This window comes from Phyllobates terribilis, unplaced genomic scaffold, assembly GCF_046119375.1.
Source record: "Phyllobates terribilis strain yellow unplaced genomic scaffold, ASM4611937v1 Scaffold_361__1_contigs__length_1927384, whole genome shotgun sequence".
Lineage (NCBI taxonomy): Eukaryota > Metazoa > Chordata > Amphibia > Anura > Dendrobatidae > Phyllobates > Phyllobates terribilis.
The window spans coordinates 1779544-1793979 of record NW_027363121.1 but is presented as its reverse complement, the minus strand read 5'-3'; the positions used below and the strand labels follow the sequence as shown (position 1 = coordinate 1793979).

General features: G+C 44.7%; 5 non-coding genes and 3 pseudogenes across 5 annotated transcripts; all 8 read left to right on the top strand.

The window, feature by feature from the left end:
• The first annotated feature begins 591 nt into the window (after positions 1–591).
• Positions 592–782, top strand: LOC141222652 (U2 spliceosomal RNA). Its single transcript, XR_012290413.1, has one exon. It is a non-coding gene; the product is annotated as a U2 spliceosomal RNA (small nuclear RNA).
• A 6192-nt stretch (positions 783–6974) lies between these two features.
• Positions 6975–7166, top strand: LOC141222296 (U2 spliceosomal RNA). The gene has a single exon (XR_012290105.1). It is a non-coding gene; the product is annotated as a U2 spliceosomal RNA (small nuclear RNA).
• A 1115-nt stretch (positions 7167–8281) lies between these two features.
• LOC141222333 (U2 spliceosomal RNA) lies at positions 8282–8397 on the top strand (annotated as a pseudogene).
• A 524-nt stretch (positions 8398–8921) lies between these two features.
• On the top strand, positions 8922–9103 carry LOC141222838 (U2 spliceosomal RNA). Its single transcript, XR_012290588.1, has one exon. It is a non-coding gene; the product is annotated as a U2 spliceosomal RNA (small nuclear RNA).
• Positions 9104–10218: 1115 nt separating this feature from the next.
• LOC141222651 (U2 spliceosomal RNA) lies at positions 10219–10409 on the top strand. The gene has a single exon (XR_012290412.1). It is a non-coding gene; the product is annotated as a U2 spliceosomal RNA (small nuclear RNA).
• Positions 10410–11524: 1115 nt separating this feature from the next.
• On the top strand, positions 11525–11715 carry LOC141222650 (U2 spliceosomal RNA). Its single transcript, XR_012290411.1, has one exon. It is a non-coding gene; the product is annotated as a U2 spliceosomal RNA (small nuclear RNA).
• Positions 11716–12830: 1115 nt separating this feature from the next.
• Positions 12831–12922, top strand: LOC141222347 (U2 spliceosomal RNA; annotated as a pseudogene).
• A 789-nt stretch (positions 12923–13711) lies between these two features.
• Positions 13712–13891, top strand: LOC141222840 (U2 spliceosomal RNA; annotated as a pseudogene).
• Positions 13892–14436: the final 545 nt, after the last annotated feature.

The window sequence follows — 14436 nt, the reverse complement described above, 5'->3', positions numbered from 1 at the left end:
ATTTAATGCCTGCAGACTATAAAAGAGAACCCAACCCAAAAAGTTTGGTTGATTAGTCTGTGGCATTCTGTTAAACTGTTGCTTATGGCGGTCTCTGTGAGCTTCTCAGCGACATTCAGCCAGCCAGGTATCCTGCCTGCAGTAGATGGAATGTGGCAATGGAACGATGGCTGCGCGTGTCATAATAGGCTCTGAGCCTTTATATACCTGTGCACAGCAGCAGCCACCTTCAGTCTGCTGCTGGACAGCCAGCAGCAGCAGCAGCAGGAGAGGTATGTAATCAGGAGCCCTCCTGCTAAGGGTAGACAGCTGCTCGTTCCACCCCACCCCCCGCCTTAATTGGTTCTCCTCCCTTCCAACGGTGTTGAGGCGGGTGGGAACAGCAGGGGGTGAAGGTGCTGTGTTTAAAGAGGTGGAGTTATGCAGATCTAAAACGCGTGGATTGCAGCAGCAGCAAGCCGAAAAGTGCAGGCATGTAAGGGATCTAGAGGTTGACAACATGTCTTCTTAACGGGAGTCCAGGAGCTCATCTCCACAAATGGACTTTTCAGGATCCTTGGGTGGCTCCGTAGTTTGAAACCAATTCTGGTTATCGCTTCTCGGCCTTTTGGCTAAGATCAAGTGTAGTATCTGTTCTTATCAGTTTAATATCTGATACGTCCCCTATCTGGGGACCATATATTAAATGGATTTTTAGAACAGGGAGATGGAAAAAGAGCTTGCTCTGTCCACTCCACGCATTGACCTGGTATTGCAGTATCTCCAGGACCGGTGCACCCCTTCTTTAATGCAGTTTCTAAAATCAGAAAGAATTGAATTCAATGTTTTTTGTTCATTTTGCTTGTTTGTCGGATTTTGGGATGGACTCTTTGGCTTTGCTTTTCTTCTCCTCATTGGATTTTTCATGTTCAAAGTTGCAGAAGCCAGATTACAAGCTCATTTTGGTTCAACTTCAGCAACTGTGCATTGCATTGCCATGTAATGTGATGCAATGCTATCTTTCTAGCTCTCCCTTTTTACTTCCTTTTGGATAAACAGACATATTAGGCAAGCATTTTGGAGCTTTCACCTAAATAACTACAGGTGGTGAGATAAGCTGCACAATATAATTGACCTTTCAGTATATTGTTGCACACACACCATCTATTTAGCAAATGCCCTTGTTATCAACAGCAGCCTTTTAAACTCACCTGAGCTAACAGGTATGTGCGCTGGTTACTCTGCTGCGCTTAAAATTTCTTTTTTGGTTTGCTACAATGCCTTTTCTGAAACGTTGTCTCCTTCTGCTGGAACACTGACTTCTTTCATTTAATGCCTGCAGACTATAAAAGAGAACCCAACCCAAAAAGTTTGGTTGATTAGTCTGTGGCATTCTGTTAAACTGTTGCTTATGGCGGTCTCTGTGAGCTTCTCAGCGACATTCAGCCAGCCAGGTATCCTGCCTGCAGTAGATGGAATGTGGCAATGGAACGCTGGCTGCGCGTGTCATAATAGGCTCTGAGCCTTTATATACCTGTGCACAGCAGCAGCCACCTTCAGTCTGCTGCTGGACAGCCAGCAGCAGCAGCAGCAGGAGAGGTATGTAATCAGGAGCCCTCCTGCTAAGGGTAGACAGCTGCTCGTTCCACCCCACCCCCCGCCTTAATTGGTTCTCCTCCCTTCCAACGGTGTTGAGGCGGGTGGGAACAGCAGGGGGTGAAGGTGCTGTGTTTAAAGAGGTGGAGTTATGCAGATCTAAAACGCGTGGATTGCAGCAGCAGCAAGCCGAAAAGTGCAGGCATGTAAGGGATCTAGAGGTTGACAACATGTCTTCTTAACGGGAGTCCAGGAGCTCATCTCCACAAATGGACTTTTCAGGATCCTTGGGTGGCTCCGTAGTTTGAAACCAATTCTGGTTATCGCTTCTCGGCCTTTTGGCTCAGATCTGTAATGGGTCTAGTCATTTGGCTGTCTGTGCGTTAACTCTTGGCCCTGTGGCATCGCCATTTTATGGCTTAAGCCACTTGCTGCTATAAGGAGTTGGCCAGTAGACACGACTAGCGATAATGGGACGCATTCGATACGCTGGGCCCGGTGAGGCTCGAGTGAAGTTTGGAATCCAGATTGATGTGGAAGAAGGCAAAGAAGGAATCTTTACCCTCAGCTTCGTGGTGAAGGAGATTTTGTTTGGACTCCTTGAAGTGAAGAAGGAAGAAATCTTGTGCCTCCAGCAATTCAAAAGCAAGTATAATCTTGTATTTACTTCTATGGCTGTTTGCAACAATTTCTATGATTGTTTGAAAAAGAATCTGGACAATCAATATTTGGATGGGCTGACTTTTGTCATCTTGTATTGCTCCAAAGAGGTACCTCTGACTGTTTTCATGTACAACCCACATGTGGACTTGGCTTTGATTTATGCCTTTCTAAATAGGCACTGCTATATTACCAAGGTGGCAGTAAAAGTCATGAATGAGGAGGAACTATGGACCGGTAAATATCGTTTCATGGTCAAGTTCCGGGAAAGTCCTGATGAACCAGGGGGTATACATTATCCTCCATCAAATTTTTCCATTGGGAGTGAGCGGGGTTACCTGTTCTTCCCCAATGCGCCCAGGTTTTGTCGTCATTGTAGGAGGTATGGCCATACTCAGGAAGCATGCGACATCAGACAGATTATTTGCAGGAAGTGCAATGAGGTGGGTCATTCTTCCAATAATTGCAAAAATGAAATAGTCTGTAACCTCTGCGGAGAGAAGGGGCATGCCTTCAGAGACTGTATATTCCATCCTGGTTCATATGCGGGGGCAGCGGGAAGGGGAAGGAGAAGAAATGAATCTCCTGCACCCACAGCTACAACTCCGACTGCTCCAACTCCGACTGCTCCGATATCTACTCTGGCTTTCCTGGATGAGGAGGAGGCTCGGGTTGCTTTTCCAGAACTGGTTCGTGTGAATGTAAGAGGAAATATGGAGCTGGCACCTGAGCCACCGGTGCAGAGGGCCGCGTCTGTGGCTTCAGATGTCAGTGAGTCTGAGACGATAACTGATGATCGCATAGGCATGGAAGTGGCCCCGGTGGAGGATCTGGAGGCTGAAATTCCAGACATGATGGTTACATTGCAGGGGGAAGAGGAGTCTGATCTGACCAGAACACCGCATGTGGCCTGGAGCGATGTCGTTTCTGACCTTGAGGAGGAGGGATGTCAGGGGGACTTTGACCCCCAACGGCGGGATTATAGTTCAGATGAAGATGGAGGCGCTTCAGTGAAGAAAAAGAAGAAAACTGAACCATCCTTTTCCCCTTTAAGTGACTGCAGTGTGAGTCCAGCCCGGGTGTACCCTACTGCATCCGATCCCCAAGATGTGTCTTTTTTGGGGGAAGGCACAAACTACGATATCTGCACGTCCAGCGTCCTACCCCCAGAAGGGTTAGGATGATGTACAGGTGGGCATGTTGTCGTGACCTGCCACATCAAATTAATAGATGGGTGCCCAAGTTGCTCTCAGCATCTTGTCGCTAAATGTTCGGCTGATTAAATCTGAGTCGAGAAGAGTGGCAATTTTGGACTACTTGAGCAACTTGGATGCGGACGTATACTGTGTCCAGGAGTGTGGGATCTCCGATCCCTTAAGTGAAAATGCATGGCCTTTAGGTCAAAGTGTGTGGTCTGGTTCTGTATGTAATAAAAATTGTGGGGTAGGTGTTTTGGTGAAGGGTTATAGTGTTAAGATAGAAAGTTACATGGTGGTGGAGGCGGGGAGGTGTGTAATATGTGAGTTAAATTGTAGGGGGTGGAGGGTTAGGGTGGTAAATATGTATGCACCAATAGATAAAGGGGAGAGGCTGGAAATTTTTGAGAAATTATGTTTTTTTTTATCTGGCAAAATGCCAATAATTTTTGTTGGAGATTTCAATTGTGTGACGGAGGGGGATAAGATGGATGTTACAGGTAAAAGACTCAAGAGTCTTGTGGCGGATTTTTCCTTACAGGATGCTGCGGAAGTTTTTTTAGGTAATCCACCTCCTGCGACCTATAAGGCCGACAGGGGAGGCATAGAGTCTAGAATAGACCGTATCTTCTTTTCTTCACAAAATGTTATTTGTAGGAATTTCCAGCAGGAAGATGTTCCCTTCTCTGACCATGTGTGTTTGAGGGCACGTCTAGAAGGTAAGATTTCCTTTGTATATGGTGGTGGCGTGTGGAAACTTAATGTGCGTTTGCTGGAAGATAATAGGATCATGCGTGATTTTAGGCGAATGTATGTTAGGTGGAGGGATAAAAAAAGTGATTACAGGAATGTGCTTGAGTGGTGGGACTGGATGAAGAGTGAGATTGTTTTTTTCTTTAGAAAAAGGGGCAGGAGGAAAGCAGCAATGAATAGAGCAAAATTTAATGATTTAAGCTCTAGACTGGAGTGGCTGAGGAAGTTAAGGATGATTGGAGTGGATGTGGATGTTTTGATGTGTCAAGTGAAAGAAGAGATTAAGAAATATATTGAGGGTAAAGGGAAAGAAATTATTTACCGTTCTAAGATTGAACATTTGGAGAAAAATGAGAAATGCACAAGGTTTTTTTTCAAAAAAGTTTTTGGGAAGAAAGTAGATATGGATGAGGTGGTGAATGGCGATGGGGTGTGTGTGAGTGGGAAGGATGTGATGCAGGAGGTGGTGTTGTTTTATAAGGAGTTGTATGGGGAAAAATGGGTTGATGATAGGATGTTGACTGATGCTTTGGGGTGTTTAGAAGGTTGTTTGGGTGAGGATGAACGTGAAATATTGGATGATGTAATTGTGTTGGATGAAGTTAAAAAAGTGGTGATGTCTGCGAGTAAGAATAAAACACCTGGGAAGGATGGACTGCCCGTGGAGTTATATGTTAAGGAATGGGACACGATGGGAAATGACTTATTGGAGGTGTGCCAGTATATGTTCACGGAGAATATGTTGAGTGAATCTATGAGAGATGGGGTGGTGGTTTTGGTTCATAAGAAAGGTGATAAAAAGGATTTGGGGAATTGGAGGCCAATCACCCTTTTGAATGCAGACTATAAGGTGTTTAGTAAATTGTTGGCTAGCCGGATGCGGGAAGTGATTGGCGGTGTGGTGGATGAAGATCAAGTGTGTGCAGTGCCTGGGAGAAGTATGACTGAAAATTTGGTGTTGTTGCGTGATGTGATTGGGGATTGTATGAGTCGTAAGCAGAAATGTTTGTTGTTTTCGGTTGATTTTGAAAAAGCTTTTGACCGTGTGTCACATAGCTTTATGTTTAAGGTTTTGTCTAAGATGGGTTATTCCAGGAATTTTGTAAACTGTGTTAGGAGTTTGTATTGTAATGTTTCAAGTGAATTTTTGGTGAATGGGTGGTTGAGTGAGAAAGTGAGAATTAAATCAGGAGTGCGTCAGGGGTGCCCTATGTCCCCTTTTTTGTTTATTAGTGTGATTGAAGTGTTGATGTGTATGGTTAGGAAGGATAAGGTTATGAGAGGTGTGATGATTCCTGGGAGTAATGGAAAGGATGTGAGAATTCTAGGTTACATGGATGATGTAGTGATTGTGAGTGGGAATATGGCTGCGATGAGTAGGGCAAGGTTGATATTAAGTTTGTTTTGTAGTGTCTCAGCTTTTAAGGTCAATTGGACTAAGAGTTCCTTTAAATGTTTTGGTGAGAGGAATGTACGGATGGATGGTGTGAGGTGTGAGGATGGTGCAATAAAGGTGCTTGGGATTAAGTTTAATGATGATTTGAAAGGAAATGAGAGTTGGGAACATTGTGGGGTGAGAGTGGTGCGCAAGTTGAATTTTTGGCGAATGAGAGAATTAACTCTGACTGGGAAAGTTCTGATTATTAAGGCGGTTATTTTGCCTATTTTGTTGTTTGTTGCGAATGTATATCCTGCTGCTTTTAAGAAAATTAGGAAAACTGAGAAATTCATCTTTAATTTTCTTTGGGGAAGTCGCATGGAGAAATTGAAACGGGAATATGTCTATAAGTTATGTGTAAATGGTGGTTTGGATTTTCCAAATATTGATTTCTTTTTAGGGATTAGTTACGTGAAAATGGTGGTGGTGGTTCTAGGGAAAAGTAATAAGTGTGCTTATATGATGAAGTATTCGGCTGGATGGATGCTTTATGGCTTAAAGTGGGTCAAAAGGGATGCTAGAGTGCCTGTTGCTTTTAAGTGTCCTGTATGGTATGGTTGTGTTGAGAAATTTGTAAGGAAGTATGATTTGTTGTCCGTTAACATGAGTGATTTTAGGCAAAAGAAGAAAGTCATTAGGATGGTGCGTGAGCGTGAGGTGGTATGTAATATCAATGGGTTGAGAGGGGAGGAAGTAACCGAGATGTGGAGAAAATTAAGTATAGATGGTGTGACTAACAGACAGAGAGATATCGCTTGGATGATATTGCATGACATTTTGCCTGTTAGAGATGTGCAAAAGAAGAGGGATTTAGTTAAATCTGAGGTATGCCCGAGGGATGGATGTGGTTTGAGAGAGCATGTTAGACATATGGTATGGGATTGTGATTTTGCATATGATGTATGGAAGGGTATAGGGGGACTTTGCAAGGAATTGGTGGGTGTAAAGTATGTAAATTGGAAACTTGCTATGTTTGGGATGGGTGCATGTAGTAGAATTAAGGATAGGATTTTATGGTTGTTGGTGGTGTGTGTAATTGAAAGTTTGTGGGATGCGAGGAATTTGTTAGTTTTTAAAAGGAAGAAAATGTCAGTTAATGAATGTTTGAGATTGATTCTGTCACGTATGTATGTAATATACCTCTGGGATCAGGAACGTGGAAGTATTATAGATGCTGAAGGGATCTGGAAGTTTAAAAAGTGGAGGTTTTTGGTAAAGTTTAATTAGTAGTGTATAATGTACCTGATGATAAGGTTTGGTTTTATTTTTGATTATATACCAAGTGTGATGAAAGGCTAAGTGTCAATGAAAGGCTTTTGTAAGTCGATTTGATTGAGCTTATGCTCCGGCCTATCTGATTTGGAAAAAAAAAAAAAAAAAAAAAAAAAAAATCTGTTCTTATCAGTTTAATATCTGATACGTCCCCTATCTGGGGACCATATATTAAATGGATTTTTAGAACAGGGAGATGGAAAAAGAGCTTGCTCTGTCCACTCCACGCATTGACCTGGTATTGCAGTATCTCCAGGACCGGTGCACCCCTTCTTTAATGCAGTTTCTAAAATCAGAAAGAATTGAATTCAATGTTTTTTGTTCATTTTGCTTGTTTGTCGGATTTGGGGATGGACTCTTTGGCTTTGCTTTTCTTCTCCTCATTGGATTTTTCATGTTCAAAGTTGCAGAAGCCAGATTACAAGCTCATTTTGGTTCAACTTCAGCAACTGTGCATTGCATTGCCATGTAATGTGATGCAATGCTATCTTTCTAGCTCTCCCTTTTTACTTCCTTTTGGATAAACAGACATATTAGGCAAGCATTTTGGAGCTTTCACCTAAATAACTACAGGTGGTGAGATAAGCTGCACAATATAATTGACCTTTCAGTATATTGTTGCACACACACCATCTATTTAGCAAATGCCCTTGTTATCAACAGCAGCCTTTTAAACTCACCTGAGCTAACAGGTATGTGCGCTGGTTACTCTGCTGCGCTTAAAATTTCTTTTTTGGTTTGCTACAATGCCTTTTCTGAAACGTTGTCTCCTTCTGCTGGAACACTGACTTCTTTCATTTAATGCCTGCAGACTATAAAAGAGAACCCAACCCAAAAAGTTTGGTTGATTAGTCTGTGGCATTCTGTTAAACTGTTGCTTATGGCGGTCTCTGTGAGCTTCTCAGCGACATTCAGCCAGCCAGGTATCCTGCCTGCAGTAGATGGAATGTGGCAATGGAACGCTGGCTGCGCGTGTCATAATAGGCTCTGAGCCTTTATATACCTGTGCACAGCAGCAGCCACCTTCAGTCTGCTGATGGACAGCCAGCAGCAGCAGCAGCAGGAGAGGTATGTAATCAGGAGCCCTCCTGCTAAGGGTAGACAGCTGCTCGTTCCACCCCACCCCCCGCCTTAATTGGTTCTCCTCCCTTCCAACGGTGTTGAGGCGGGTGGGAACAGCAGGGGGTGAAGGTGCTGTGTTTAAAGAGGTGGAGTTATGCAGATCTAAAACGCGTGGATTGCAGCAGCAGCAAGCCGAAAAGTGCAGGCATGTAAGGGATCTAGAGGTTGACAACATGTCTTCTTAACGGGAGTCCAGGAGCTCATCTCCACAAATGGACTTTTCAGGATCCTTGGGTGGCTCCGTAGTTTGAAACCAATTCTGGTTATCGCTTCTCGGCCTTTTGGCTAAGATCAAGTGTAGTATCTTTTGAAAAGGCAGTTTTGTCCTTGGGCTGCCCTAGTAAATTGATGCATATTACACACTGGTTTGGTGCACTTGTTAGTACGCCAGGTGGCTCATAGAGTTATCTGATGGAAAACATGGCCCTCCAGGATCGAAGTCACTAGGCTGGGTAAGTGTGAGGGCTTTGGAGCAATGTGCCCCAGGAGTAGGCACCCTGGTGGGAGTCCAAGCTTACTGGGACTGGGAACCCCAGAAAGACTTGGCTTCGTAGCACGCCGCACCTTTGCCAATCATACTTTCTGAGCAACCCCCCCTATTCCTGGCCTCCGGGCTAGGAAGGGGAATTTTTATAAACCCGATCGGAGGTCCGGTCAGCTTTGGGCTGAGAAACCAACACAGGCTCCAGCTCCACTAGGGTGGCAGCCTAGATGGAAGCTGGGAGCACGAAAACGGCTCTTCTCCGGCTTCGGCTAGGGAGAGCATCGGAGATCCCTGACCCTCGCTGTGGCCTTCTGGCTCGGAGGGATGGGGATGGTTTATTGGGGACCCTCTCCTCCGGGAAGGGTCCACATGAATCCTCGCCTCGTGCGCTGTTTTGGTGTGACTTCGGTCACATTTTTCAGTGCCTTGGATGCAGCTTCAATCAAAAAATCTGTTCTTATCAGTTTAATATCTGATACGTCCCCTATCTGGGGACCATATATTAAATGGATTTTTAGAACAGGGAGATGGAAAAAGAGCTTGCTCTGTCCACTCCACGCATTGACCTGGTATTGCAGTATCTCCAGGCCCGGTTCACCCCTTCTTTAATGCAGTTTCTAAAATCAGAAAGAATTGAATTCAATGTTTTTTGTTCATTTTGCTTGTTTGTCGGATTTTGGGATGGACTCTTTGGCTTTGCTTTTCTTCTCCTCATTGGATTTTTCATGTTCAAAGTTGCAGAAGCCAGATTACAAGCTCATTTTGGTTCAACTTCAGCAACTGTGCATTGCATTGCCATGTAATGTGATGCAATGCTATCTTTCTAGCTCTCCCTTTTTACTTCCTTTTGGATAAACAGACATATTAGGCAAGCATTTTGGAGCTTTCACCTAAATAACTACAGGTGGTGAGATAAGCTGCACAATATAATTGACCTTTCAGTATATTGTTGCACACACACCATCTATTTAGCAAATGCCCTTGTTATCAACAGCAGCCTTTTAAACTCACCTGAGCTAACAGGTATGTGCGCTGGTTACTCTGCTGCGCTTAAAATTTCTTTTTTGGTTTGCTACAATGCCTTTTCTGAAACGTTGTCTCCTTCTGCTGGAACACTGACTTCTTTCATTTAATGCCTGCAGACTATAAAAGAGAACCCAACCCAAAAAGTTTGGTTGATTATTCTGTGGCATTCTGTTAAACTGTTGCTTATGGCGGTCTCTGTGAGCTTCTCAGCGACATTCAGCCAGCCAGGTATCCTGCCTGCAGTAGATGGAATGTGGCAATGGAACGCTGGCTGCGCATGTCATAATAGGCTCTGAGCCTTTATATACCTGTGCACAGCAGCAGCCACCTTCAGTCTGCTGCTGGACAGCCAGCAGCAGCAGCAGCAGGAGAGGTATGTAATCAGGAGCCCTCCTGCTAAGGGTAGACAGCTGCTCGTTCCACCCCACCCCCCGCCTTAATTGGTTCTCCTCCCTTCCAACGGTGTTGAGGCGGGTGGGAACAGCAGGGGGTGAAGGTGCTGTGTTTAAAGAGGTGGAGTTATGCAGATCTAAAACGCGTGGATTGCAGCAGCAGCAAGCCGAAAAGTGCAGGCATGTAAGGGATCTAGAGGTTGACAACATGTCTTCTTAACGGGAGTCCAGGAGCTCATCTCCACAAATGGACTTTTCAGGATCCTTGGGTGGCTCCGTAGTTTGAAACCAATTCTGGTTATCGCTTCTCGGCCTTTTGGCTAAGATCAAGTGTAGTATCTGTTCTTATCAGTTTAATATCTGATACGTCCCCTATCTGGGGACCATATATTAAATGGATTTTTAGAACAGGGAGATGGAAAAAGAGCTTGCTCTGTCCACTCCACGCATTGACCTGGTATTGCAGTATCTCCAGGACCGGTGCACCCCTTCTTTAATGCAGTTTCTAAAATCAGAAAGAATTGAATTCAATGTTTTTTGTTCATTTTGCTTGTTTGTCGGATTTTGGGATGGACTCTTTGGCTTTGCTTTTCTTCTCCTCATTGGATTTTTCATGTTCAAAGTTGCAGAAGCCAGATTACAAGCTCATTTTGGTTCAACTTCAGCAACTGTGCATTGCATTGCCATGTAATGTGATGCAATGCTATCTTTCTAGCTCTCCCTTTTTACTTCCTTTTGGATAAACAGACATATTAGGCAAGCATTTTGGAGCTTTCACCTAAATAACTACAGGTGGTGAGATAAGCTGCACAATATAATTGACCTTTCAGTATATTGTTGCACACACACCATCTATTTAGCAAATGCCCTTGTTATCAACAGCAGCCTTTTAAACTCACCTGAGCTAACAGGTATGTGCGCTGGTTACTCTGCTGCGCTTAAAATTTCTTTTTTGGTTTGCTACAATGCCTTTTCTGAAACGTTGTCTCCTTCTGCTGGAACACTGACTTCTTTCATTTAATGCCTGCAGACTATAAAAGAGAACCCAACCCAAAAAGTTTGGTTGATTAGTCTGTGGCATTCTGTTAAACTGTTGCTTATGGCGGTCTCTGTGAGCTTCTCAGCGACATTCAGCCAGCCAGGTATCCTGCCTGCAGTAGATGGAATGTGGCAATGGAACGCTGGCTGCGCGTGTCATAATAGGCTCTGAGCCTTTATATACCTGTGCACAGCAGCAGCCACCTTCAGTCTGCTGCTGGACAGCCAGCAGCAGCAGCAGCAGGAGAGGTATGTAATCAGGAGCCCTCCTGCTAAGGGTAGACAGCTGCTCGTTCCACCCCACCCCCCGCCTTAATTGGTTCTCCTCCCTTCCAACGGTGTTGAGGCGGGTGGGAACAGCAGGGGGTGAAGGTGCTGTGTTTAAAGAGGTGGAGTTATGCAGATCTAAAACGCGTGGATTGCAGCAGCAGCAAGCCGAAAAGTGCAGGCATGTAAGGGATCTAGAGGTTGACAACATGTCTTCTTAACGGGAGTCCAGGAGCTCATCTCCACAAATGGACTTTTCAGGATCCTTGGGTGGCTCCGTAGTTTGAAACCAATTCTGGTTATCGCTTCTCGGCCTTTTGGCTAAGATCAAGTGTAGTATCTGTTCTTATCAGTTTAATATCTGATACGTCCCCTATCTGGGGACCATATATTAAATGGATTTTTAGAACAGGGAGATGGAAAAAGAGCTTGCTCTGTCCACTCCACGCATTGACCTGGTATTGCAGTATCTCCAGGACCGGTGCACCCCTTCTTTAATGCAGTTTCTAAAATCAGAAAGAATTGAATTCAATGTTTTTTGTTCATTTTGCTTGTTTGTCGGATTTTGGGATGGACTCTTTGGCTTTGCTTTTCTTCTCCTCATTGGATTTTTCATGTTCAAAGTTGCAGAAGCCAGATTACAAGCTCATTTTGGTTCAACTTCAGCAACTGTGCATTGCATTGCCATGTAATGTGATGCAATGCTATCTTTCTAGCTCTCCCTTTTTACTTCCTTTTGGATAAACAGACATATTAGGCAAGCATTTTGGAGCTTTCACCTAAATAACTACAGGTGGTGAGATAAGCTGCACAATATAATTGACCTTTCAGTATATTGTTGCACACACACCATCTATTTAGCAAATGCCCTTGTTATCAACAGCAGCCTTTTAAACTCACCTGAGCTAACAGGTATGTGCGCTGGTTACTCTGCTGCGCTTAAAATTTCTTTTTTGGTTTGCTACAATGCCTTTTCTGAAACGTTGTCTCCTTCTGCTGGAACACTGACTTCTTTCATTTAATGCCTGCAGACTATAAAAGAGAACCCAACCCAAAAAGTTTGGTTGATTAGTCTGTGGCATTCTGTTAAACTGTTGCTTATGGCGGTCTCTGTGAGCTTCTCAGCGACATTCAGCCAGCCAGGTATCCTGCCTGCAGTAGATGGAATGTGGCAATGGAACGCTGGCTGCGCGTGTCATAATAGGCTCTGAGCCTTTATATACCTGTGCACAGCAGCAGCCACCTTCAGTCTGCTGCTGGACAGCCAGCAGCAGCAGCAGCAGGAGAGGTATGTAATCATGAGCCCTCCTGCTAAGGGTAGACAGCTGCTCGTTCCACCCCACCCCCCGCCTTAATTGGTTCTCCTCCCTTCCAACGGTGTTGAGGCGGGTGGGAACAGCAGGGGGTGAAGGTGCTGTGTTTAAAGAGGTGGAGTTATGCAGATCTAAAACGCGTGGATTGCAGCAGCAGCAAGCCGAAAAGTGCAGGCATGTAAGGGATCTAGAGGTTGACAACATGTCTTCTTAACGGGAGTCCAGGAGCTCATCTCCACAAATGGACTTTTCAGGATCCTTGGGTGGCTCCGTAGTTTGAAACCAATTCTGGTTATCGCTTCTCGGCCTTTTGGCTAAGATCAAGTGTAGTATCTTTCGAAAAGGCGGTTTTGGATGTTGTCCGCCCTAGTAGATTGATACATTATGCACACTGGGGTTTAGGCGCTTGTTAGTACGCCAGGTGGCTAATATAGTCATCTGGTGGAAAGCATGGCCCCCCAGGATCGACGCCATTGGGCCGGGGAAGATCGAAAGCCCGAAGTGTGAAGTGCCCCAGGAGTGGTGACCCTGGGGTGCCTTAACTCACTGGGATTGGGAACCCCACTTGAGTTTATGGCACATTTGCACAAGCACTTCAAATTTTCTTTCTTTGCACACACCCTTATTCCGGGCCTTCTGGCCTTAGGATGGGGAATTTTTCAATTCCCGGTCGAAGGTCCGGGCAGTATTATACTGTGAAACCTTCACTATTTATTTAATTTCTTTGTCACTGTGTGTCCACTTATTCACGTGTGTCACGTCCTACTAGGATTTTGTCGGGATGCGGTTCCCTTACGGGTTCCTCTCTTGGCAGGTCTAGGGGGGGAGTGTGTGGCCATCAGGTTCCGCTCCCCCCTGAACCCCCCTGGCTCTCCTCTTTCGGGAAGACAGCGTTGTTGGCTCCCCTCTTCCGGGAGGGGAGCACAGTCTTTGGCTCCCAGTGCCTTGCTCGGGTGAGAACTCGGGCAGGTGCTGGGGGTAAGATTGGGTCGCCTCTGGCTTCAGCTGGAGGTGGCTTTTTGTCCCTGTTCCTCGCTGTGGCCTTTTGGCTCGGAGGGACGAGGAATGGTTTGGGGGACCCTTCTCCTTTTGGAGAGGGTTTCAAGAAGACCAGCATCCTAGTGCACTTTTTTTGTGGCACTTGTCACTTTTTTAAGCGCACTCGGGTTTTGTACACGAATTCGGGCTTTCGATAAAAAAAATCTGTTCTTATCAGTTTAATATCTGATACGTCCCCTATCTGGGGACCATATATTAAATGGATTTTTAGAACAGGGAGATGGAAAAAGAGCTTGCTCTGTCCACTCCACGCATTGACCTGGTATTGCAGTATCTCCAGGACCGGTGCACCCCTTCTTTAATGCAGTTTCTAAAATCAGAAAGAATTGAATTCAATGTTTTTTGTTCATTTTGCTTGTTTGTCGGATTTTGGGATGGACTCTTTGGCTTTGCTTTTCTTCTCCTCATTGGATTTTTCATGTTCAAAGTTGCAGAAGCCAGATTACAAGCTCATTTTGGTTCAACTTCAGCAACTGTGCATTGCATTGCCATGTAATGTGATGCAATGCTATCTTTCTAGCTCTCCCTTTTTACTTCCTTTTGGATAAACAGACATATTAGGCAAGCATTTTGGAGCTTTCACCTAAATAACTACAGGTGGTGAGATAAGCTGCACAATATAATTGACCTTTCAGTATATTGTTGCACACACACCATCTATTTAGCAAATGCCCTTGTTATCAACAGCAGCCTTTTAAACTCACCTGAGCTAACAGGTATGTGCGCTGGTTACTCTGCTGCGCTTAAAATTTCTTTTTTGGTTTGCTACAATGCCTTTTCTGAAACGTTGTCTCCTTCTGCTGGAACACTGACTTCTTTCATTTAATGCCTGCAGACTATA